This window comes from Oryctolagus cuniculus, chromosome 8 (assembly GCF_964237555.1).
Source record: "Oryctolagus cuniculus chromosome 8, mOryCun1.1, whole genome shotgun sequence".
Taxonomy (NCBI): Eukaryota; Metazoa; Chordata; class Mammalia; order Lagomorpha; family Leporidae; genus Oryctolagus; species Oryctolagus cuniculus.
In genome coordinates, this window is record NC_091439.1 from 136,450,556 (window position 1) to 136,476,273 (window position 25,718).

Genomic DNA, 25,718 nt, shown 5'->3' on the forward strand with positions numbered 1-25,718 from the left:
TAGTAACATTCAGATACAATTCACTTGCAAAACATTTTTTTTTGGTTTTTGCTACTCAAGTAATTTGTTATCTAGTTTCAGTAAAAGAGAAAATAACAAAAATATTGAACAAAAGCCATACTTAAAGTAAAATCTGTATCTTGGATTTATCACTCTCTTTACTCAATAATATAATCTGAGTGTCTATGCAGTGTTATTCTATATCTAGGAGTGGAGCAGTAAACAGAATAGAGAAGCCCAAAGCTTAGAGATAAATTAGATAATTCACAAGCAAATACGTAAACACATAACATCTTAGTCTATAATGAACATTCTATATCAACAAAATGAAACATGTTTATTTAGGTCAAGAACCACTCATCTTCAAGTCACCAGGGTTTAATACTAGCATTTAGCCTACGTAAAAATACAAGAAAACATAACATCAACAAGTAAGCACTTTTAAAATATGTACCTTCAACAATTATTATGACAAAATAATAGATTGAAACTACTGCCTCAGTCAGTTCTTTTTTGCTCTAGTAGAATCTGAGATTCAAAAAAATTCACTCATGTGCATTGTAAAATAACTGTCCATTCAACTATGCAAACATTGTAGGAGAATAGCAAACATTTGAAAACACAATAATCACCAAAATCAATATCCATGCTAGTAAGAATATAAAAATAGGAAAGTATTTCAAGAGTTAATGAAGGTTACAGTACTTGGTATCACAGTTATGTCACTCCTTGGGATGCCCACATTACATATCAGAGTTCCTGGGTCAATCCCTGCTCCATTTCTGATCCAGGTTTCTGCTAATATACAGATTTATACTACATAATATCATTTATCGTATAGATTATATTATGTGTATGTTGAAGTGTTATGGCCTGAGTGTTGGGAAAGCCTTCTAAATTCTGACATTGGTATTTAGCACCCAGGATGATGCTATTAAGGGAGACAGGTTTTGAGAGATGACCAGATCATCAAGACTCCATCCTCAGGAATAGTGTCCAAGTCACAGACTCGGGACCTACAGGGCACTGCTATTAGATTTCCCAGCCTCCAGGACTAGGAGAAGCAAGCTTCTGTTATTTACAGGTTGCACAGTTGCGGACATTTTCACTGGACTAAGCACAAGGTAAATGGATTACAGCAACCAGGACACAGTGCCTCAGTTAATTCCCTTTTCTCCTCTGCTAAATACTGTTAATAATTGCAGAACTGGTCTCTACTCTAGCAACCCCATGTCATCTCTGCCATGTAAATTATGTCTTTCCAAGTGTGTATTACTTCATATGAAGAGACATAGGCCGGCACCGTGGTTCACTAGGCTAATCCTCCGCCTGCGACGCAGGCATCGCGGGTTCTAGTCCTGGTCAGGGTGCCGGATTCTGTCCCGGTTGCCCCTCTTCCAGGCCAGCTCTCTGCTGTGGCCAGGGAGTGCAGTGGAGGATGGCCCAAGGCCTTGGGCCCTGCACCCCATGGGAGACCAGAAGAAGCACCTGGCTCCTGGCTTCAGATCAGCGCGATGCGCCGGCCTCAGCGGCCATTGGAGGGTGAACCAATGGCAAAGGAAGACCTTTCTCTCTGACTCTCTCACTGTCCACTCTGCCTGTCAAAAAAAATTAATTAATTAATCAATCTTAAAAAATGTTAAAAAAATAAAAGACATATACGGCTATTTAAAAAGCATCACATTTTTCATTACACGAATTTGAAACTTAAACTTCCCTGAAAGACATTCTGTTTTCATGTAACTTTAATTTTATGTTTAATCTTATAATTACATTTTATGTAACCAAAGAGCATGACTCATAGAAATCAGGTACAAAATAGGTACTTAGCAAACCCTTATGGATGGATTCCCTGGTAAAGTCAGGAATCTTTGTAAAACAAATTGCTGTGTTATGCATAGCTGTATTTCATTTGCTGGGGCATTTTTTGAACTCTTGGGTGATAGCTGTTGGCAAGATATATCACATTTACACAAAATACAGAAAATTGACATTAAAATAACATATACAGTAAAAAGGAATCCCTAGTTGAATTTACAGAGAGATATGATAAGGCATGAATGACAGGAAAGCATGAGTAATTTTACAGCATAATTTTCTGAAGACAAGAATGTCAACGAACTGTGGTGGTGGTTCGCAGATACCTACAAATAGGAGGGTTCTTCAGAACGTTCATGGAAAGCACATATTACAAAAACACTGTGCATGGGTTTCAAAACTCTTTTGTACCAAAATCTTTTAATTCCACTTTCCATGAATTTTTTAAAAACAACCTCATTTGTGGATGGCGCTGTAGCACAGCAGATAAAGCTGCTGCCCGTGACTCTGGCGTCCACTGTGGGTGCCAGTTCAGGAGCCGGGCTGCTCTTCTTCCAATCCAGCTCCTGCTAGTGGCCTGGGAAAAGCAGTGGAGGATGGCCCGGGTGTTTGCGTCCCTGCTACCCACGTGGGAGACCCACATGAGGCTCTTGGCTCCTGGCTTTGGCCTCACCCAGGCTGTTGTGGCCATCTGGGGGAGTCAACCAGTGGATGGAAAATCTCTCTGTGCGTCTGTCCCTCTCTCTCTGTGATTCTGTCCTGCAAATGAATTAGTAAATCTTAAACAAAAAGAAAGTCAAGGAAATAATTAGAAATCAACTGACAGGGCCGGCGCCATGGCTCACTAGTCTAATCTTCCGCCTTGCGGTGCCGGCACACCAGGTTCTAGTCCCGGTCGGGGCACCAGATTCTGTCCCAGTTGCCCCTCTTCCAGGCCAGCTCTCTGCTGTGGCCCGGGAGTGCAGTGGAGGATGGCCCAAGTGCTTAGGCCCTGCACCCCATGGGAGACCAGGAGAAGCACCTGGCTCCTGCCTTCAGATCAGCGCAGTGCACCGGCCAGAGCACCCTGGCCGCGGTGGCCATTGGAGGGTGAACCAACGGCAAAAGGAAGACCTTTCTCTCTGTCTCTCTCTCTCATTGTCCACTCTGCCTGTCAAATAAAAAAAAAGAAAAAGAAAAAGAAAGAAATCAACTGACAGGATTTTTCCAAATGACAGCGAGTAGAAAAGTCAAAAAGCAAACAAGAATATTCTCTTTGGAACAGAGCAGAATTGTATTAAATGAAGAACAGAATGGTAAATACATAACTGGATAGACAAAGAACTATCATAATCAGAAAATAATGCTATTCTATGTGGGTATAAATTCTGAAATTTTAAACACAAGGACCTGTAGAACTTTTAAAAATTAGTGGAAAGAATTAACCCTTACGGCTAGTTTTAATTGAATTTGTCTCTTTAAAATGTATAATGGAATGGTTCCATATCTAAATACGTATATACACAAAATTTTTCTTATTTGTTGAGGTTAAATTCACATAAATATGATTAATTACTGTACACTGTACAATTCTATTGCATTTAGTTCATGGAACCATTACCTTTCTCTATAGTCAAAGTTTTCTCATTGCAGAAGAACATCCTGTCTCATTTACACATTGCTCCCAATTGCAGCCAGACATACCCCAATATAACCACAAGTCTGCTTCCTTGTCTATGTGTTTGCTTATGCTGTATTATTACTTAAAACAAATCATACAACATGGGTTGTTTTGTGCCTGACTTCAGGTGAGGACAAATAGTTGTTTAAGCCAAAGCAAGCAGGAAATTTCAAATTCTGAGGAATCTGAAGTCATTGAAATCTGAAATGATTCTGAGAATCAAACAGTAGCAACGAGATAAATGGAGGTGAGTCACTGTCCAGTTGAATTAGCTACAAGATCACATCGCTGGCCGTAGGGCTAACATTGATAGCCCAGTGATTTGTGGAAGTTATGTCCGCCTGATGCCAGCAGGATGCAATGTAGGTGTAAAGAAATATTCTATGAGCCAGGCTTGTGGTATTGCAGATAAAGCTGCTGCCTATCATGCCAGCATCCCGTAGCTGTTCTACTTACAATCCAGCTCCCTGCTAACAGCCTGGGAAATGCAGCAAAAATGTCCACGCAATGCAACAGAAAGCGTCCAAGTACTTGGGGCCCTGCAACCCACCTGGAAGAAGCTCCTGGCTCCTGGCTCCAGCCTGGCCCTGCCCTGACGATTTTAGCCACCTAGAGAGTGAACCAGTGAATAGAAGATTCTCTCTTTCTCTCTCTCCCTCTCTCACTCTCATGCTACCTTTCAAATAAATAAATAATTTCAAAAAGAACTCCAGCTTATGCATAATTTCTTATATTTGATAGATCTGCTTTATGCCACTGAATCATGCTATGTAAATGACAAAATACTAGTCTTTCCCATGTTAACAATGGGATCTAGTGAGGATGCTTGGGGTGTTAGCAATGGTTTGTCCTTACTTTGGGTGTTGGCTATGAGTGTGATCAAAGCACAAAAAATCTCATCTCACTTACCTGCACATTCATATACATTTCTTGTCATGTGTCCTCTACTTCAATGAAATGTTTTAATTTTTTAAATAAAATTGAAAAAAACTGGTATGAAGAAAATAGCAACTCTAAGGAGTATGTTTCTGGCCAGCTTTTGTTAAATTACACCGATGCATTTAAACGATAAAATAGTAGACTTAGACCAATGAATCATATAACATATTAACTCAAAGCATCAGTGCTGTGAGGCTCCCAGGGTAGCACTGAGGTGCACACAGCAACGGAAGCTGAACCACCAGCCAAGCTGAAAGCCAGATGCAGCCCCTGATTGTTCAAAGTTGTAGTTTCCAAGGTTAGAGAAGGTTTTTATGTGGAAGACAAGAATAGTACAGGAAATTTTTGGAATACTAAAGTTTGACATAAGAAAAATCTTCTCTTATGTAGGCCTCTATTTCTTATTTGTTCATTCACTCACTCACTCCCTTTCCTATATATGGAGAGAGAGAGAGAGAGAGAGAGAGAGAGAGAGAGAGAGAGAGAGAGAGAGAGAGAGAGAGAGAGGTGTCCTCCAATCATGGTATATTGGCTCACTCCATTTATTGAAAAGTAGAGGTGTGTAGACAGTAAGAGACTTCAAATAGGGCTGTAGTTGTGCAGAGGGATCTCCATAGGATTTGCCTCCGTCTCCTCCCCTGGTTATCAGGCCAGTAAACTCCTGAACACCTCTGCATCACTGGGCTTGGGAAGTGCCGGGAGTGCTGAAGGGAGTCTCTGGCAGTTTTCCCAAAGGACCCAGCTCCCACGTTCCAGGGAAATGTGCCTGGGGTAGATCCTGAAAGCTTAGGATTCATATGATTTTAAACAGCAAAACTGGGAAAGAAAAGTGGTTGTGAACAAACATTTGGCACAGCTTTAAGACGCCTCTTGGGACTTAGCGCCCTTATCAGAGCACCTGGGCTCCAGAGCTGGATGTTCATTTGGGGTTCAGCTTCTGGGAGGAAGCAGGCAATAGTTCAAATATTTGGATCCCTGCTACCCATGTGGGAGACACATAGAGTTCCTTCTTCCTGGCTGTAGACTGGCCCAGCCCCAGATATGAGTATAGGATGTGAAGCAGTGGATGGAAGCTCTCTCTCTCTGTCTTCCAAATAAAATGAAAATAAATACCTAATATTTAAAAAAATAGTTTTTTTCTTATGGCATGATTTTACTGTTTTAAAAAAGTTCAAGTAAAAGGGTGCTTAAAAGCTTAACAAATTTGGCCGGCGCCATGGCTCACTAGGCTAATCCTCCTCCTGCGGCGCTGGTCCTCCAAGTTCTAGTCCTGGTTGGGGCGCCAGTTCTGTCCCGGTTGCTCCTCTTCCAGGCCAGCTCTCTGCTGTGACCCGGGAGTGCAGTGGAGGATGGCCCAAGTGCTTGGGCCCTGCACCCACATGGGAGACCAGGAGAAGCACCTGGCTCCTGGCTTTGGATAGGCGCAGCAGCGGCCATTTGGGGGTGAACCAACGGAAGGAAGACCTTTCTCTCTGTCTCTCTCACTGTCTAACTCTGCCTGTCAAAAAAAAAAAAAAAAAAAAGCTTAACAAATTTAAGAATCCACATTATATGGATACTGGCAAAAAGTTTGAATAGCTAGGTTTGCTAATATCTAAATAATATTCACATTTAATTCACATATCAAAATGCAAATAAAATGGGAAGGCTTTAATAAATAAATTAACAGCTAAATAGAGGGAGATTTGTAAATATTCCTATTAAACTGTAGTACTTGTTCAACATAATTAACTTTCAATGGTTTCATTAGTTATGTACACTTGGAAATAGCATGATTCAACAAAATGCTCTTGAAGTGAGGAACACAGCTAACTAATAGAAATGAAGTCCCCAGATAGCTGTCCTCCTGGATTGTTTGCAGTGTCCTCATAATGATCAATTTTTACTACATTGGGAAGTGGAAGGCTTGCAACCTTCTCATTTAAAGCTTCATAGGAAACGCCACCTGTTTCTCCATCCACGGTCACCATTCAGCTCGTGCTGGGGATGGACCAGCCGCTCTGCCATGTGCTCATGTAGTGGGTATTCAGAAATCAGACGTTGCAAGTGGTTCCTCTTGTTTGTTTTGTTTTCCTAATGGTTAATTTTGTGAATAATTCTGTGTGGCATTACAGGACTAGGATTAGGTTAACATACAATGAATGGGCAATAGGGTTAATTTCGTTTATTTAATAGACACATATGTATAGTATATATGTGTGTGTGTATCCATATATACATCAATAATGAAATCAACATTCAGCCATTTTCCTCTTAATTTCTATTGGGTAAATCAGAAATAAGTATGTTTCAGTGAAATATGCTATTTCTCTTTCTCTCTCTGCACATATCAATTATATATACATATATTTATCAATTAACTCTAACATATACATCAACGCATTTATATGTGTATATAATTATATACACAAATATATGGGTTAATTTTGCCAAACAATATAAATTGATTTTAACAGATGCCATTACCTGAAAATAAATCTTAATAAAGCCTGGTGATGTTCACCATAAAGAGTACTCTGTAATCATCTAGCAAGTTTTTAAGCAGTTCAGAAACTATCTTTCTGTAGAAGTATATTACGGAAAAAGTTGTTTCATTTGCACCATCATGTTTTTCCATGCCTAAGAAGCTGATCTGTTGGAGTGAATATTCCACAGTGAACTTTTTTAGACCAATTTAAACAATCTTCTCTAAGGAAAATAATTCCTATTAAATAGTGTTTAAAAATCTAACTTGTATAATATTGAAGGCAAATCTTATATAAATGAGTAATAGAAGAATAGTTGTGATGGTGAAGCATTCCTTGAAAGACCATTAGTAGTGCTTAGATAACACTAAGAATTTAAGAAGCACGCCTTTCCGACACACTTAATTCACCTGAAAATTGAAATACAGTCAATTGAAATATAGTGACAGCCTACTTAACTACATTAAATTTTTATCTTGACTGCATAGATGTTTTTCTTGCCACCTAACTCACACAGCAGGTTTAGTTTTTGCTTTTTTGTTTTATGTTTTGGGTTTAAACTCAATACTTTCCTTTTGTATCTATCTAGACCATGGATTGGCAAATTAAAGTGTGGGACAATCTAATCCCACTTGTTTTTATAAACAGTATTACTGGAACTCAGCCAATTGTCACTCTCTGGGGCTGCTGCTTTCATGTCAAAAATGACAGAGACAAGTCAGTTCAACACAAACCACACGTAATATAAAATTTAAAATAGAAATCATCGTATCCATTAAAAAAATCCCCTAACCCAATTTAGATGTCTAGTAACTACTGATGAAAGTGTATATATTGTTTAACTAATATAAAAGCTTCCAGGAAAAAAGGTAAACATCTTTTCAATGGCTTATTGATTTATTGGAAAGTGTTTGTTATTTTAAAGCTAAGAAAATTGAAATTGCTTTTCTTTTCTCAGTTGGTATTTATACTTACTGTGGTGTTTTTATCATTTTATGCAAATTATAAAATTCATTCCATTTTGAAATCAACCACTAAAAAATTAAAGAGAAAGTAATATATTTCTTATATCATGACATATTTTAATTTGTATTACTTTACTACCTATTAAGTCCATTTATTTATTTAGGTTATATATACTTAAGAATAATTTACTAAAAACTAAAAAAAAGAAATAGGGGCTGGCGCTGTGGCACAGTGGCGCAGTGGGTTAATGCCCTGGCCTGAGGCACCAGCATCCCATATGGGCAACGGTTCAAGACTTGGCTTTTCCACTTCAGATCCAGCTCCCTGCTATGGCCTGGGAAAGCAGTAGAAGATGGCCCAAGTCTTTGGGCCTCTGTACCCACAAGGGAGACCCGGAAGAAGCTCCCAGCTCCTGGCTCCGGATTGGAGTAACTCTGGCTCTTGGGACCATCTGAGGAGTGATCCAGCAGATGGAAGACCTCTCTCTCTGTCTCTCTGCCTCTCCTTCTTTCTCTGTGTAACTCTGATTTTCAAATAAATAAATCAATCTTTAAAAAAAAAAAAGGAAGAAAGGAGAGAAGAGAGAAAAAAAGGGGCAAGGAGGGAGCAAAGGATCATTACATTCTTAGAATTCTATCTATGAACTAAATAAAATCTATTCTTTTTAGATGATAAACTATTTAAAAATAATATGCTCATGTATATCAGAAATGTCACTCAAAATCAATCAATTCAACTTCTCCATTGTTAAAAATTCCTCTTGATGAAAGCTGAATTTTTCTTAGCCAAATTATTTAAAATTATTATATATTCTGTAAAATAGATTTTTTAAGATTCATTTATTTATTTGAAAGGCAGAGTTAGAGAGAGAGAGGTCTTCCATCCAGCTGGTTCACTCCCCAAAGGGCTGCAACCCCCTGAGCTGAGCTGATCCAAAGCCAGGTGTCAGGAGCTTCTTCTGTGTTTCCCATAAGGGTGCTGGGGGTCCTCAGGCCATCTTCCACTGCCCTCATAGGCCACAGCAGAGAGCTGCATCGGAAGTGAATCAGCTGAGACTCAAACCGTGTCCACATGGGATGCCGACACTGCAGGCAGCGAATTTACCCCATATGCCACCGTGCTGTCCCCAATAAATAGATTCACTTTTGTAATATATTGTATTATAAATATCATACTCCAATATAAATTTTGGCGATGTTCATTTATGGATTGAAAGCATATGGCACCATAGTATGCAGAGAGAAATAGCTATCTCTTCTGTATGAGATACAGTGCAGAAGTCAGAGGCCAATGGGTGGGAATGATGACATACTGCTTTTTCCCCTTCAATTCATTTCGATGAACCATTGTTCAGACAACCTACTAATGCCAGACATCGCATTAACTGTTAAAGATAGAGTGTTAATAAATCATAGCCATGACCATCACTGCATTTTAAATATGGGAAATTGGCTTACATTGCAGTATCTGCTGCACTGTAATAAGCCTATAAATAATACTATATTCTGGAATTTATGGTTCTATAGACTTGACAACTGCACAAAAATTACTGACAGCATTCTGTAAGCATTAAGTATAACTTAATTCCTACAGTATGTCAGACAATGAGATAGTCATTAATGTTAAAATATTTAGCGAAGAAGCTGACGCTATGGCGTAGCAGGTTAAGCCTCTGCCTGAGGTGACAACATCCCATATGGGTGCCAATTTGAGTCACGTGTGCTCCACTTCCAATCCAGCTCCCTGCTAATGGCCTGGGAAAGCAGTGCCTCTGCACCCATATGGGAGACCCAGAAGAATGTCCTGGCTCCTGGCTTCAGTTTGCCAGCTCTGGCCGTTGCAGCCATTTGGGGAGTGAACCAGCAGATGGAAGATCTCTCTCTATGTCTCTCCTGCTCTTTGTAACTCTGTCTCTCAAATATATATTTAAAAATGTTTAGCAAAACAAAAAACCTAAAATCTTTATACATAGAAATTAGTGTTTATTAAGGAATCTATAATTAGTCCAGCATCTCATGCAACATCTATAAACTGTGAAAACTGTGGAATCTTGATTTTGTTTTCATCTTTCCCACCATTTGAAAGCTAGAGAAGTTTAACTCACCACGTTTCTTTGAATTCAGACCTACCAGAGATAGTGTTGTCTTTCTCTATCTGCACTCATGCTGTAGTAACACAAAGAGAAAAGCTTCCCCCTTCTCAGTTTCCACAATAAACGTATCATTGTAGCCCCCATAGATGAGGGAGAGTACGTGGAGTTTATCCTGTGTCTGCATTGATCACTTCACATGATATCCTCCAGTTCCACCCATTTTGCTGTAAATGACAAACTTCATTCTATTTTTATTCTGAGTAATATCCAATTGCTTGTGTATGTGTGTATGTGTGTGTGTGCATATACACATATACAGACCACATTTTCTTTACCCATTCTTCAGATCAGGGACGGCTTAGTTGATTCTGTATCCTGCATATTGTGAATAGTTCTGCAAACATGGTAGACAAGGTATCCTAGTGCAGCCTGGTCCAGTCCTGGCTGTTAAAAGCTGTGAACCAATGCCTGGAATATTGCTCTCTCTCACTCTCTGTCACTCTACCTTCAAAAAACAATTTATTTATTTATTTATTTACCTACTATTATAACTTACTTTTATTGAAAGTATCTCACAGTCATAATGGACGTCTTCTGGCTTTTGCCACATATTTTAATATTAAAGGTTAATTTTGACATGCAAGTAGAGTCAACAGTGTCCCCCATATGGGGACAGTGATTATAAAAAGATGACAGAACACATGAATTAAGTGTCTTTTTTAATTGAAAAGCTAACAAACTGTCTAGTTACATTTCTCCCCACCCCCAAACCCACAAACCAGGTAGTAACTGAGTCTTGTAGGCAATCTACTCAAAGTTGAGAGGATTAAAAATAAGAACAAGTCCTCAGATCCAAGTAAGGGAGCCCTGCTACACACAAGCTGACCAGTGCCAGTGGTACCGACTGGCCGTGCGGCTGAAAGACATCCTAATGGGCCCACTCAGAACATTTGTTCAAGTGGCCTCTTTCCAGTTTTTTAATTCTATTTCAGAAAACTTTTGGAAGTTGTTTTATTTACAATGCCAACTTTGAAAAGATCACTCAATTGAACTGGACAATAAACTAGGCAGCAACCACTCTGCGAGAAGAGAGGAAGCCCCCAAATACCACTTTCTATGGAGGACTCACAGTGCAGTTTTATTCAGAGCAAAGTAAACAGGAACTTTCAATCATACTAGAAGAAACTCGGGTTTGGAATCTGTACTCAAACTACACATGCAGTGAGGACAATATTCTGCTAAAACAAATGATTTGTGCCTCCATTTGTCTACGTTTGCCTAATATTAACAATTATAAACAGAGCAGTGCAACTAGTATTTGGAGCAATCCTTACAGTGTTACAGTGTCAGGTACAACGTTTCACTTCTCTTCACACCACTGGTTCTCTTTGCGTACCTGGGCTTCTTCTTCTTCAGTAAAGTCGTTCTTAATGTTCAAGGTCTTGCAACTCTCCTCAGGAGTCTTCCCCTTCATCATATTGGCAACAGTCTTGCTCGTAATGTCCAGCAAACCTTTGATTTTTAAGTAGCTTGCAGCCAGAATAAGCTCAAAAAGTGTTCCTTGGTCAACTTTCAGGAATTCCTGGTCCCAAACAGGAATATCATCCTTTCGCTTTTCTTTGTTCTCATCGTTTTCAGGAGGAGGAGGGTCATCCTTGTGGTGGGTGCACCACTGAATGACCTTTTTTAATATTGCTACATTAACATTTGGTAGAGGAACCGGGTCATCGTCTCCTGCATCATCCACCCCCCAATCTTCCAACATGGTCTTGATAGTCACAGACTGTTGGGCAATTTCTGCATCAACTTCAAAAATCTCTCCATCAGAACTCTGCAATTTTATTGAAGGCTTGGTGTTCGGGTTTGAGGAGCCGGCGGGCTGGAGGCTGCTGAGAGAGAGGCGGTGTCAACGCAAGAAGAGAAAGGTGGACGACAAGGCCACTACCTCAAAAAACAATTTAAATAAAAAAAATATAAAGGAAGTTAATACCGCAACATAATAATGTCTATGTAAGACAAACACATAGCAATCCTCACACTGGTGAAAAGCTGAAAACATTCTCTGTATGATTCAGAACTAGGTAAGTGTGTCTACTGACTCTTATATTTAACAGGGATCACTTTTCAGTTAAATTTCAACACCTAAGAATAAATGTGTGTTAATTACAGAGTTCAACCAATAGTATTAACTAGAACAAAGAAAAATACTAAAAGGGATAAAGTATTAAATTGTACATCAACAGTCAGGACAAGGGCTGATCATTAAGTTTGAAGGACAAAAACTATTTTTATATTATTTTGTTTTCATAACCACAAGAAAAACTGCATGGATTTGAAAATTTACACTGATGTAAATAAAATTATTATAAAGGGAAAATCATTGTAACATTTAAAAGCAAATAAAATACTGCAAATACTGTAAAATGCATACAACCACTGAAGTATGTAAAATAACATACAATAAAGATTAAACACAAAAGATTATCAAATCTTAATGTTAAGCATGAATCAATGTTATTTCATGTTTGCTGCAAATGAAGCAGTCAGTAAAAGCTGATTCAAATATCCCATATTTCTAAGGTATTCATGGTGACAGTAAGACAACTTCATATCAGTTTGTAAGATGAATTGAAGTGCACACACACACACACACACACATCTGGTTGAAGGTCAATAGATCCCTTGCAAGTCTATTTAAAAGTGTAGAAAGGTTATTCCTAAAATGAACCTGTTACTGAATGAATTTCCAAGAAGCTCTATTACATTTAGTGAAATCCATTAGGAAGTTTCTCAAGCATTGCTTTAGAAATAGAAATAGTTGCCTGTCAAAAAAATAAAATAAAATAAAAAATAGAAATAGATATTATTTTAAAAATTTGTTATTTTGTCGGGGGAGAAGTCTGAGTGACAGAGAGGGAAAGGCAAAGAGAGAGAGAGATCTTCCATCTGCTGGTTAACTCCCCAAATGGGTAAACCACTGGAGCTAGGTCAGGTGAAGCCAGGAGCCTGCAACTGCATCTGGTTCTCCCACATGGATGGCAGGAGCCCAAGGACTAGTGCTCCCACTGCCACAGCAGGTGCATGAGCAGGGAGCTGGCTAAGAAGCAGAGCAGTGTGGACTCCAGAGGGCACTTTGATGTGGGAAGCCAGCATTGCAGACAGCTGCTTAACCTGCTTCACCCTTCCTGATGCTGGCCCCTACCACAACTTAGTTTTCAAAGGATTGGCCAGTCACATTAAACTAAAATGCTGTATTTCATTTCAAGATCAGAACAATTTTAAAAGTTCCTCTTTTAATTCAGATCATCTTTAAAGATTTGTCTGTATAAAAACAAAAACAAAGTTGTATGCCATTTTCTGCTGATGTTACTAATTATGTTTCAGTCAGAGCCAATGTGATATTCCTATATTTCTGGAAATTAGACTTCTTTATGCAAAATATATACAACCAAGCTTATTTGTTCATAAGTTATTATTTCTCTAAGCTGTTTTATTGGTACCAATGTTCCATCTGAATTCTCATTAGTAGGAGAATAACTCAGTTTTAGTGTGAAAATCTTATTTAATTTTGGACTCTTCTAACATGTATGAGGGACCTTTAAAAAGTAAATGAAAATGTATATGGAATAAAAATGAAGATATGCCTGGATTTAATTTTTTTGCAGAAAATTATCTATTTTTCCACAAATATTATGAACTACCAAGTTATATTCTGTTTGCTGTTTTTATTTACATAGATTCTGTAGGTCATATTTATATACCCATTTACTAAAGTGATTCTTCATATTTTACAATTTTGGTAAATATCATGGATCACATGTATCAGAGTTAACTGTTAAATACATGAAAGCCAGAGATGTAATTTTTCTTTCTGAAAATATTTTATACTTCATGGCTACATTTTGCATTTATCCTTTTTCTCACATACATATGGAATATATGTACATTTATGTAAACATATACGTGTGTGTTTGTGTATGCTTTTTTGCTTTTATATGGCATATTCTGAGGCCAGCAACCAAAAATCCACTTGTTTTCCTGCAGGTCTTACCCTGGCATTTAGACACTTGTAATTGTCCTCTTTGGGAGCCCAAATATTATGTGGGTTCCTAGCTTTCTAGGGGAAATCTGAACCACCTATAGGATCATTCATCTGTAAGATGTAGAGAAGGAACAAGTATGATTTGATGTACATGGCTTCCCTATATAAAATGTAGGTTTGATTTCTTTTTTGGGGGTTTAATAGCAATATTTATTAGAGTCAGAGACCTCAGCCAGAGTGGCATGGAGGGGGCTTTCCAAGAGAGAAAAAAAAAAAAGGAAAAAAACCTGAGGGGGCCAATGTTACTGGGGTTTTTAAGCAGAATTCTGGGAAGAAAAAAAAAAGTTGACATTCAGTTACAAGTCAGGGACAAAACTTATCAAAAGAACTGATTTGCAATCTTTTACCCTGTCTGGCTTGCTCATGCTAAAACAAAGAGCCATCAGAAGGGTGGGATCCTAATTTACTTTAAATGAAGAGAACTTAAATAATGAAATGTGATTTATTTGTAGTTATGATGGTTCAATGATCTTCTGTCTCACACTGTTGGCTTGGGTAATCACACCTTTGTGCAAGAGAGCTGATTTGTATTGATCTACGTAAGAAGTTATATCTTTAGAAAACAAGGTAACTAAAATATTTGGCAACCATTCTAACTTGTATTGCACACAAGACCTCTAATACATATCATTTTTCAGCAGAATCAATATAAACTCTAGCTGTGAAACTGAAGATATGATTTAATTTTTCACAGGTGTGTTGCACTTAGAATTAGGAACATTTAAGCATATATTCTTTATTTAAACTTAACTGATTTTAAGTGCAGAATTAAGATCAGATACACAATTTAGCAAGTACATAATAAAAAAAGCTGAGTGGAAAATGAGTTAATTTTGAAAATTTAAGTATAAATAGTCATTTTTTTTAAAAAAAGATAATAGGTGGGTTCAGCATTGTGGCACAGTGTGTCAAGTTGCTAACTATAAGAGCCAGCATTGCATATAAGTGCTAGTTGGAGTCCCAGATGCTACATGTCCCACCTATCTCCATGCTAGGTTCCTGGTAAGGCAACGGAAGATAGCATGATTGCTTCAGATTCTGCCACACACGTGGAAGACCTAGGCTCCTCGATCTTCCATCTGCTGGTTCATTCTCCGAGTGGCTGAGCCAAGCCAAAGCTGGGAGTCAGGAGCTTCATTCGAGTCTCCCATGTGGATGGCAAGGGCAGACACATGTGAACCACTCTCTGCTGCTTTTCCCAGGCCGTTAGAAAGGGGTTGGATCAGAATTGGAGCAGCCAGGACCTGAATGACCATATGGAAAGAATTCGCAGCCAGCTCCTTTACTCACTACATCACAACGCTGGCTCTACAAATCTTTGTTAAAGACTATCATTCCAAGAACAGCGGAAAAATCAGAAACTTCTCATAGAAATAATTGGTGAAAGAATGTCTCAAATGCAATGTATAATAATGCACTTTGTTAGTCAAAATACAAAGTCCACCATAAAATAGTATAAATAGCCAGTGGAAAATTATGAGAGGAAATTCAAGTACAACTTAAACACTAGACAACCAGAACAAAGAATGGAGAATGGTTATCAGGAATGGAGTATTTGGAAGTTCTATTGTTCTAATTTTAGATATTTCTCCTTAAATTTATTTGAAAGGCAGAGTTACAGAGAAAATGAGAGAGAGAGAGAGAGAAAGAGAGAGAGAGAGAGAGAGGATTTTCCATCCATTGGTTCATTCCCCAAATGGCCAGGGCTGGGCCAGGCTGAAGCCAGGAGCTTCCTGCAGGTCTCCCACGTGGGTGCTGGGGCCCAAGCATTTGTGCCAACTTCTGCTGCCTTCCCAGGAACATTAGGAAGGAGCTGGATCAGAAACGGAATAGCTAGTACTCAAACAAACGCCCATATGGGATGCCACCACTGTAGGCTAAGGCTTAGCCTCACATGCTGCAGCATCAGCCCCAATTTTAGATATTTCCAAGTTAAATCTACGTGTGGATCATTCTATACCTGTTTTTCCAGGTTTTTATCATGAATGAATGTTATATTGATCAAATGTTTTTCCTGATCTAATAAGATGGCTTTTATCTTTCATTCTACTGATGTGATATATCAATTTTTGATTTACTTATGTTGACACATCCCTGCATGTCTGGGATAAACCCCACTTGGTCAGGGTGAAGGATCTTTTTGATGTGTGTTTGATTCAATTTTTTGACAATTTTTGCATCTATGCTCATCGGGGAAATTGGTCTTTAGTTTTTTTGTTTTATTTTTTCCCACTCTATCTTTGTCTATTTTGTGAATTTAGGTAATGTTGGCTTCACAGAATGAGTTGAGAAGGGCTCCCTTAACATTGGGTTGGGGCCAGCACCGTGGCTCACTAGGCTAATCCTCTACCTTGCGACGCCGGCACACTGGGTTCTAGTCCCGGTCAGGGTGCCGGATTCTGTCCCGGTTGCCCCTCTTCCAGGTCATCTCTCTGCTGTGGCCCAGGAGTGCAGTGGAGGATGGCCCAAGTGCTTGGGCCCTGCCCGCCATGGGAGACCAGGAGAAGCACCTGGCTCCTGCCATTGGATCAGTGCGGTGCGCCGGCCGTGGCGGCCATTGGAGGGTGAACCAACGGCAAAGGAAGACCTTTCTCTCTGTCTCTCTCTCTCACTGTCCACTCTGCCTGTAAAAAAAAAAAAAAAAAAAAAAAAAAAAAAAAAAAAAAAAAATTGGGTTGGAATAGTTTAAGAAGATTTGAAGATTTTGTCCTAGTTCTTCCTTAAGAAGTGTGGTAAACTCCAGTAATGAAGACATCTGATCCTGGGCTTTCATTTGTCCAGAGACTTAATTACTGACTCAGTTTCAGCGTCTCTACTGGCGTGCTCAGATTTTCTTTGTCTGTGTGATTGCATTTTGCCAAGTTGTATTTCCAGAAATGCAGCCATTACTTCTGTCAAACACGGAATGGATTTTAAATTGTGGTAAATGAGTGTGGTGAGATACAACAGCACTGATAATTTAAAAATAAAGATTATTTGAAATATCACTAGGCAAGCTCACAGAATGTCATATAGAGGAAACAATGGAGATCACTGTTTGATATTTCTACTGAACATGTTGTCCAATGGTTAAAGGTACTAAGTGTTTTTTTAGAGGAGAATAAGTTGCTGTTGGACACAGTACTGGAAATTTCCGTATCGTAATCCAGGTGCTGATTACTTGCGTTTACTTATTTAGAAAATGCAGAAGTTGTACAGTATGACATGTAATTTTTATTATGTACCTTATATTTCAATGAAAATAACAATGCACAGTATTTACTTACACTTCTTTACTCCTTTTTTTTTTTTTTTTTTTTGATAGGCAGAGTGGACAGTGAGAAAGGAAGACAGAGAGAAAGGTCTTCCTTCTGTTGGTTCACCTCCCAATGACCGCTGCGGTCGGTGCACCACGCTGATCCGAAGCCAGGAGCCAGGTGCTTCTCCTGGTCTCCCATGCGGGTGCAGGGCCCAAGCACTTGGGCCATCCTCCACTGCACTCCCGGGCCATTTTTGATAGCTTTACATGTTTATAAAAAGAATAAGTATTGTGGAACTATTCCTAGATATTTTTATAATAATTATAAAATGAAATATTTTCAAAATGCATAGCAACCTTTTCTCACAAAATCAGTAATTTACATTAGTAGATAAATAGACTATTTACTTGATATAACACATGTTAACATAACCTTGTTATGAAATATTTTGGGTTGTTAAAATTGAAGACACAATTAATTGTAAGGTTTTTGTATCTCATTTTGGAGCTTGCCTGAAGTGTAATTTCAGAAAAGGAACTATCATTAGTGAATCTGATTCAAATTTCTAATAAAAAAAGAATGAAAAGTTTTATATGCAACATTTTCCTCACTTAGTAATTGCCACAAAAGTGGAATTGTCATGTTCAATTTTCTGTTATATTTCATGAGAAAGATGTAGGAGGAAACTTCGTTCCACACTATTAAAAAGTGTAATTGGACTGGATTGATCTTTGAGTTTGATTTGCTAATTGTCTCAGATTCCTTCTGATTGTAATAGATATTTTTTGAAATAGGTACAGGAGAGCAGTACTGAGTGAAAATTGCCTTTTACAGTCTATCAAACTTCAGTGCTGCAATCTGATGACAAGAGTTTTCCAGGAATACATAATTTTGTGGAGATATGTTGAAGATTGCAAAGCAGTGATATAGCCAGAGACTATAAACATAAAAAGTGAATATTATGCCTTTATATGTCCTCCCTTGTGAAGTTAAAATTCAGCAGCTGACCTCATTAAAGTGTTATGAGTGTTTTAAACTTTCATATGTAATTATCCACATATTTTATGTGTGCAGCTGTACCTCAGGTACATACATCATGAAACATGAATTGTTGTGAACTGAAATTTTGAAATTATAGTGAGATTCAACCCTGGTGTATCCGCTGGTAATCATTCATTTCCATGTGATTAACATATACTTCCAGCATTTATGTTTGACATTCATATAGGTGCTAATTATGAATGACTGGTGAAATGAACAGAAATTGCCTTAAAGGAAGCTTACTCCAGTTCCACAGATGCACAACACTCAAGCAAATTATTACACCATCATATGTAACTTGACATGCATTATGTACTTCCCTCCTACTGCAGTGGATATGGCCTGAGAACCCCAGTAGATGACTGAAACCACATACAGTATCAAACCCTCTCTATATTATATTTCTGTTACATGCCTATGACAAGGTTTAATGTATAAACGAGGCATAGTAAGAAATTTAGTAACTGTAACTAAAATAGAACAATTATAACAACATGGTAGAATAAAAGTTGCATAAATGCTGCTTCTCTCAATACATTCTCGGGATGAGCAGAGGTGATATGAGGCCTACATGATGAGAGGAAGTGAAAGGAATGGTGTGGACATTCTGGCACAAGCTCTGGGAGACTGGTGCCATCAGTATGAAAACACCCAGTATCAGGTGGGCATCATGTCTAGCACGAGTATGCAGGACAAGGGGATCATCACACGTGAGCTGAGTGAGGGAGACGGCACGAGATTACATCATACAAGGAGGAACAGGTTGCTGCTTCAAACACAAATTACTCGTAAGATTTTCCAATTACAAGACCATTTATAGGTAAAACTGCTCTATGAATATCAAAACAAAGCAACTGAAGATGTGTTCTACCTAGAATATAATACGCCAAAACTACTACTACAGAAGACGTGTTCTACCTGTAATATTATATGCTGGGGCTACTACTACTGACAATATGTTCTACATATAATATAATATGCTGGGATGACTACTACTGAAGATACGTTCTACCTGTAATATTATATGCTGGGGATACTACTACTGAAGATACGTTCTACTATACTACCTATAAGATGCTGGGACTACCCGTGTACAGAAGGTATACTCAACAACTGGCCTAAGACCTAGATGAGTGTCTGCAATGTTTACGAGGGAAACTCTTCTGGTTTTGGATCAAGTGATTCCCTGCCGTCCCAAGAGCATCATTAAAAGTGATTTTTAAAAATAGGGTGTATCAGCCAGCGCCGCGGCTCACTAGGCTAATCCTCCGCCTAGCGGTGCCGGCACACCGGGTTCTAGTCCTAGTTGGGGCGCCGGACTCTGTCCCGGTTGCCCCTCTTCCAGGCCAGCTCTCTGCTGTGGCCAGGGAGTGCAGTGGAGGATGGCCCAAGTGCTTGGGTGCCTGCACCCCGTGGGAGACCAGGAGAAGCACCTGGCTCCTGGCTTCGGATCAGCACAGTGCGCCAGCCGCGGCGGCCATTGGAGGGTGAACCAACGGCAAAAGGAAGACCTTTCTTTCTGTCTCTCTCACTGTCCACTCTGCCTGTCAAAAAATAAAAATAAAAATAAATAAAAAAAATAGGATGTATGTATAGGATATGAACACAAACACAGTAACCTTTCACTAAGAACTGAGGGATCATATTAATTCATAAGAAGTACATAATACAATCAGTACACAAATTCCGTATTTATCAACATGTATCTTTAATTTACCTTTTATTATATTAATTTCACCACTATAGGTAAAAATGGTTATCATGAAATTTCATTTAGTCACAATAATAGAACAAAAATTGGATATAGCTTTCCAACATAAATAGTTACCAAGTTGATCTGAAGATATGAAATGACTATAACAGATCAGAAAACAAAGTGCAGAACTGAACACACTAGAAAGAGCGATATATATATATATATATATATATAGAGAGAGAGAGAGAGAGAGAGAGGAGATACAGTCATTCTCCATTCTTTCCCATAGGCAATTTCCAGGCCAAAGATTCAGGGAACCAAAATCCAAACAGCATTTGAGGGAATTCACTGAGATAAAGCGCTGGAGATTGAGAGTTTGGAGAGGCTGACAAGATGGCAGGTCTAGGTCACAGCTGAGAGAAGAAGGAAACTGAGTAAAAACAGCCTCAGAAATTAGCTTGAAAACAAGTGCTTGAAAGCAAATTAAAAAACCAACAGCAATGCATGTTTTAGTTCATATCAAACCAATTTACATTTTACGTCAACAGTACAAAGACATGCATGGAAACATTGCAGAAACAGTTATATATTGTAGGTGAAAGGATATAAAATTAGTGCCCGACTTATGGTAGTTCAAAGTGATTTTTCGGTTGTATTATAGTGTGAAAGTGCACATTGAGCAGAAACTTCACTTTGGATTTTTCTCTTTTCTTCCACTAGGGATATATGATAAACTAGCACTTCTGAATGGTGGGCCAACAATGCAGCCATAGCTCCTATAAGTCATGTGATCAGGAGGTGAAACAACCATCACTCCACACCGTAGACTCCTCTGCTTGCGATGGGATTGCATCTGAATAAACCAGTTATAAATTGAAAACTGTGTAAATAAAAATGCATTTCAGACAACTGATCTACCAAACATGGACGATCAGCCATATAACACACTATGGAGTACCACTCAGTATCTCCCTCCTAGGATGGCATGCTGCCAGGGAGCCGAGGCTGTCCACCACTGCCAGCCTCCAAGGAAAGGATCATGCGCATATTGCTAGTTTGGGAAAAGATCATCCTTCAAAAGACTAAATACGCTTCCTACCAAATATGCATCACTTCACAACAGTGCAATTGACAAATGGTAATTTGAAACACTGTTAAATCAAGGACTGAATGCACTGTATAGGTAAACTAAGATAGGTTAGGTGCGTAAAGGCATTTTTTACTTAAAATACTTTAATATACGGACTGAGGGGTAACTCAACCATAATTCAAGGAGTATTTGTTATGTTACTTGGAGGCAGATTCAGATAAGATAAAAATTACATGCCCTAGGGGCTTCTGTCATGGGATAAGCTACACTTGGATTGCTGGCATCCCAAATATGTTCTCCTTTGAGACCAAGCTGCTCCACTTTCAATAAGCTCCCTGCTAACACTCATGACAAAGCAGTGGAAGATGGTTCAAGTTCTTAGGCCTGTGCTACCCACACTGGAGACCAGGATGGAGTTCTGACCTCCTGGTTTTGGCCTGCCCCAAATATCAGATGGAAGGCATAACTCTCAAATAAATAAAACATTTCTTTTAAATTATATAGCCTAGAACAAGAGGTAAAAAGTATAATTAATAGCCTAATCAATAGTAGAGTTGAAACAATTATGAAATTAATGAAAATGAAGAATAAACCTTAAAAATATTTTGAACATCTAAAAAATGAAGCAAAAAGTCTTAAATCAAACTATTGATTTTTATGTTAGAAGAAATTGTTCAAATAATTCGATGTAAAAAATAATATGGCGGCCGGTGCCGCGGCTCACTAGGCTAATCCTCTGCCTTGCGGCACCGGCACACCGGGTTCTAGTCCCGGTCGGGGCACTGGATTCTGTCCCGGTTGCCCCCCTTCCAGGCCAGCTCTGTGCTGTGGCCAGGGAGTGCAGTGAAGGATGGCCCAAGTCCTTGGGCCCTGCACCCCATGGGAGACCAGGAGAAGCACCTGGCTCCTGGCTTCGGATCAGCACAGCGCGCTGGCCACAACACGCAGGCCGTGGTGGCCACTTACGGGGTGAACCAACAGAAAAAGGAAGATCTTTCTCTCTCTCTCACTGTTTAATTCTGCCCGTCAAAAATAAAAAAAAATAAAAAATAAAAAATAATTTGGCAAAATAGAAATAAAAGTTAGCAATTTAATGCTACTTATAATAAATATATCTAAAACATAAAAATAAATTCCTTAAGAGTCAACTAAATGGCCGGTGCCTTAGCTCACTTGGTTAGTCCTGTACATCTCCTCCCTCTCTTATTCCCACTCTTGTATTTAACAGGGATCACTTTTCAGTTAAATTTAAACACCTAAGAATAATTGTGTGTTCATTAAAGAGTTCAACCAATGCTATTAAGTAGAACAAAACAAAAATACTAAAAGGGGTAAAGTAGTAAGTTGTTCCTTGACAGTCAGGACAAGGGCTGATCAAGTCATTGTTTCTCATAGTGTCTATTTCACTTCTACAGGTTTCCTTTTAGGTAGAGCTCAGTAAATTATAAACACAGATTATTCTCTCTGATCATCCCACAATTAAACTACATGTCAAAATAAGTTATTCTGGAAAATTTACATATATTAGGTTATTAAATTTCCCTACTAGAAAAGAAGAATTAATAAAGTATACTAGAATGTATTTTGGAGAGGTTGAAAACATAAGCATAACATATAAAATTGTTGGATACAGCTACAAATGTGCTGAGGAAGAAATCTATAGTTTCAAGTCTTATTTTGGAAGACATATCTACATCAGTAATCATAGCATCAACCTGGAAGAGTAGCAAAGAAGATCAATTTACCTCCAAAGTTTTCTTGAGAACAAAAATTAAATATATCCTAATAATACAGAACATAGATATTTAAAGGAAGAAAAATATTAATAATCTCATTAATTGTTTTTTAAATAATAAAATTTAAACACTATTCACTAATCTGGTGAAATTAAAAAGAAGTAAGATGCAAATAAAATCAGTGAGAAGGAAATATTCTACACAGATCTATAGACTTCAAAGGTTCATATGAGAGTATTTTGAACAACTTTATGCGAACACACTTGACAACCCTGATCAAACAGAGAATTCCTAAAAGACACAGATAACCAAGAGTAGCTTAAGAAGAAAGAATTGAATTCTTAATTAAAGACCTTTCCACAAAGAATACTGCAAGCCAGATGGCCACATTGCTGACAAATATAAATAGAAATCACAAAAAGGAGGAAGAAATAATACCAACCACAAATTCTTCCAAAAAAAAAAAAAAAAAACGAAGATGAAGTATTGTCTAGTTCATTTTAAAGTTTATACTGCATAAGACAACGAAGACATTTCAAGAAAGAAAAGCTATGAAAGTATGTGAAAATCATTCACAGAATGTCACCAAATGGAATCTAATAACATATAAAATGAATTATAAATCGTTTGTTAAAATAGTATTTGAATTGATCACACTGATAGGTCTAAGAATCAAAGGGATCACACAAACAAGACTACTGTCTGCTAATACTAACTGATAGAATCAAACAGGGAGAGAACGATCCAACATGGGAAGCGGGATACACAGCAGACTCATAGAATGGCAGATGTCCTAAACAGCACTCTGGCCTCGGAATCAACCCTTAAGGCACGCGGATCTGGCTGAAGAACCCATGAAAGTATTTTAGGAATGGAAAGCCAAGACACTCTGGCAAAACAAAACAAAACAAAACAAAAAAACAAAACAACAACAACAAAAACAAACAAACAAAAAAACACCTAAATGAAAAATCTCTGTGAGTGAGATCCCAGTGGAAAGAACGGAGCCATCAAAGAAGGAGGTACCTTTCTCTGAAGGGAGGAGAGAACTTCCACTTTCACTATGACCCTGTCTGAATAAGATCGAAGTCGGTGAACTCAAAAGGCTTCCACAGCCTTGGCAACTCATGAGTAGAGCCTAGGGAGATTACTGACACCATAAACAAGAGTGTCAAATTGTTAAGTCAACAACAGGAGTCGCTGTGTAGTTACTCCTCATGTAGGATCTGTCCTTAATGTGTTGTCCAATGTGAATTAATGCTATAACTAGTACTGAAACAGTATTACACTTTGTGTTTCTGTGTGGGTGTAAACTGATGAAATCTTTACTTAATATATACTAAATTGATCTTCTGTATATAAAGAAAATTGAAAATGAATCTTGATGTGAATGGAATGGGAGAGGGAGCAGGAGATGGGAGGGGTGCAAGTGGGAGGGAAATTATGCGGGGGAGGGAAGCCATTGTAATCCATAAACTGTACTTTGGAAATTTATACTTACTAAATAAAAATTAAAAAATATAAATAAAATAAAATAAAATAGTATTTGAAAATTTGTCAATACAATCAATAATGCTTACAGAATAAAGTATTGAACATTATATGATCATTTAAATAGATTCAGGAATTACAAATTAAAATCCGATGTAATTTTAATGGAAAATCATGTAAAGCACTTAGTAAATAAGAAAGAGGGAAACTTCTTCAAAAACATAAAGGTCATCAATAGAAACGACATAGCTAACATAACACAGAGAGTGAAAAAAAAGTATTTTTTCTGGGAGATATATTTAAGTAATTTAAAAAATTATTTTAAATAAATGTCTTAAAAATAATAATTTATGATTAAAATAAATATTTTAAACAAATTTTTTTTCATTTAAACTAGCTTTATTTATTTTCTATATAATAGAAAATATATGTTTTCTATTTTATTCTACCTGCTGCGAAACCTTACATTCAGCATTATTTTAAAAATACAAGCTATTTCAATTAGGGAAAAGATAAAGTCATACGGATTATAAGAAAGGAGAAAACTGTCTTTATTAATAAGTGATGTGATTGATAAGTAGCAAATCCTAAAGAAATACCAAAACCTCTACTAGTACTAAGTTTGCAGGATTTAGTGGTGATACTAGACTTTAATTAAAAGTTAATACATGTTTTATATGCTAGCAACTGGCAAACTGAAATTATAATTCAGACTAGCATTTTAACTAGTTTAAAAACATGAAATACTTGAGTACATTGACATAGTACACAGGATAGCCTTACATTAAAATAAAAAAATGCTGAAATTAGAGAAATGCTGATTAGACAGATATTTTGCACAGACAATAAATTCCTTATTCAAACTAATCATAGTTATAGTAACGTTATTTCACTGATGCATATTTACCTATACAATATTATACCAAGCTGATTCCAAAACTGTATTAAAAACCCAACACACAATAACAATGTTTTGGTTGGTTATTTCAACAGAAAAATGCAAGTTTATTATTTAAATTATCTTGAAATAATTTTATGTGCCAAGAAGTGGGAATCCTCATATGGTAATTTTGATAAACAAAATAATATTCAACTAAATTAAGTGAGCACAATTCATAATTAAGATTAATACTTTTAGTAATATTAGGATAATAAATATTGGTTAGGAGTAAATTTAAAACTCATTATTTACACAAAACTGACAGTAAATATTGTAAAACTAAATAAAAATAATTCTAAGAACATTTATAATATTTCTGAGTATATCATTTTGTTTGAATGTCAATCCAACTCTATACATTTAGAAATAAACTAATAGAGAATTCTACCATTTACATAAACACCAAAGAATATAAATATTTTGAAAGTAGTGAAGTTTGTTTC

At 37.6% G+C, this 25,718-nt stretch overlaps 1 pseudogene; it reads right to left on the minus strand.

The window, feature by feature from the left end:
- Positions 1–11,054: 11,054 nt before the first annotated feature.
- The window catches only part of LOC100347530 (S-phase kinase-associated protein 1 pseudogene), a 74,357-nt pseudogene continuing 59,693 nt past the window's right edge, over positions 11,055–25,718 (minus strand).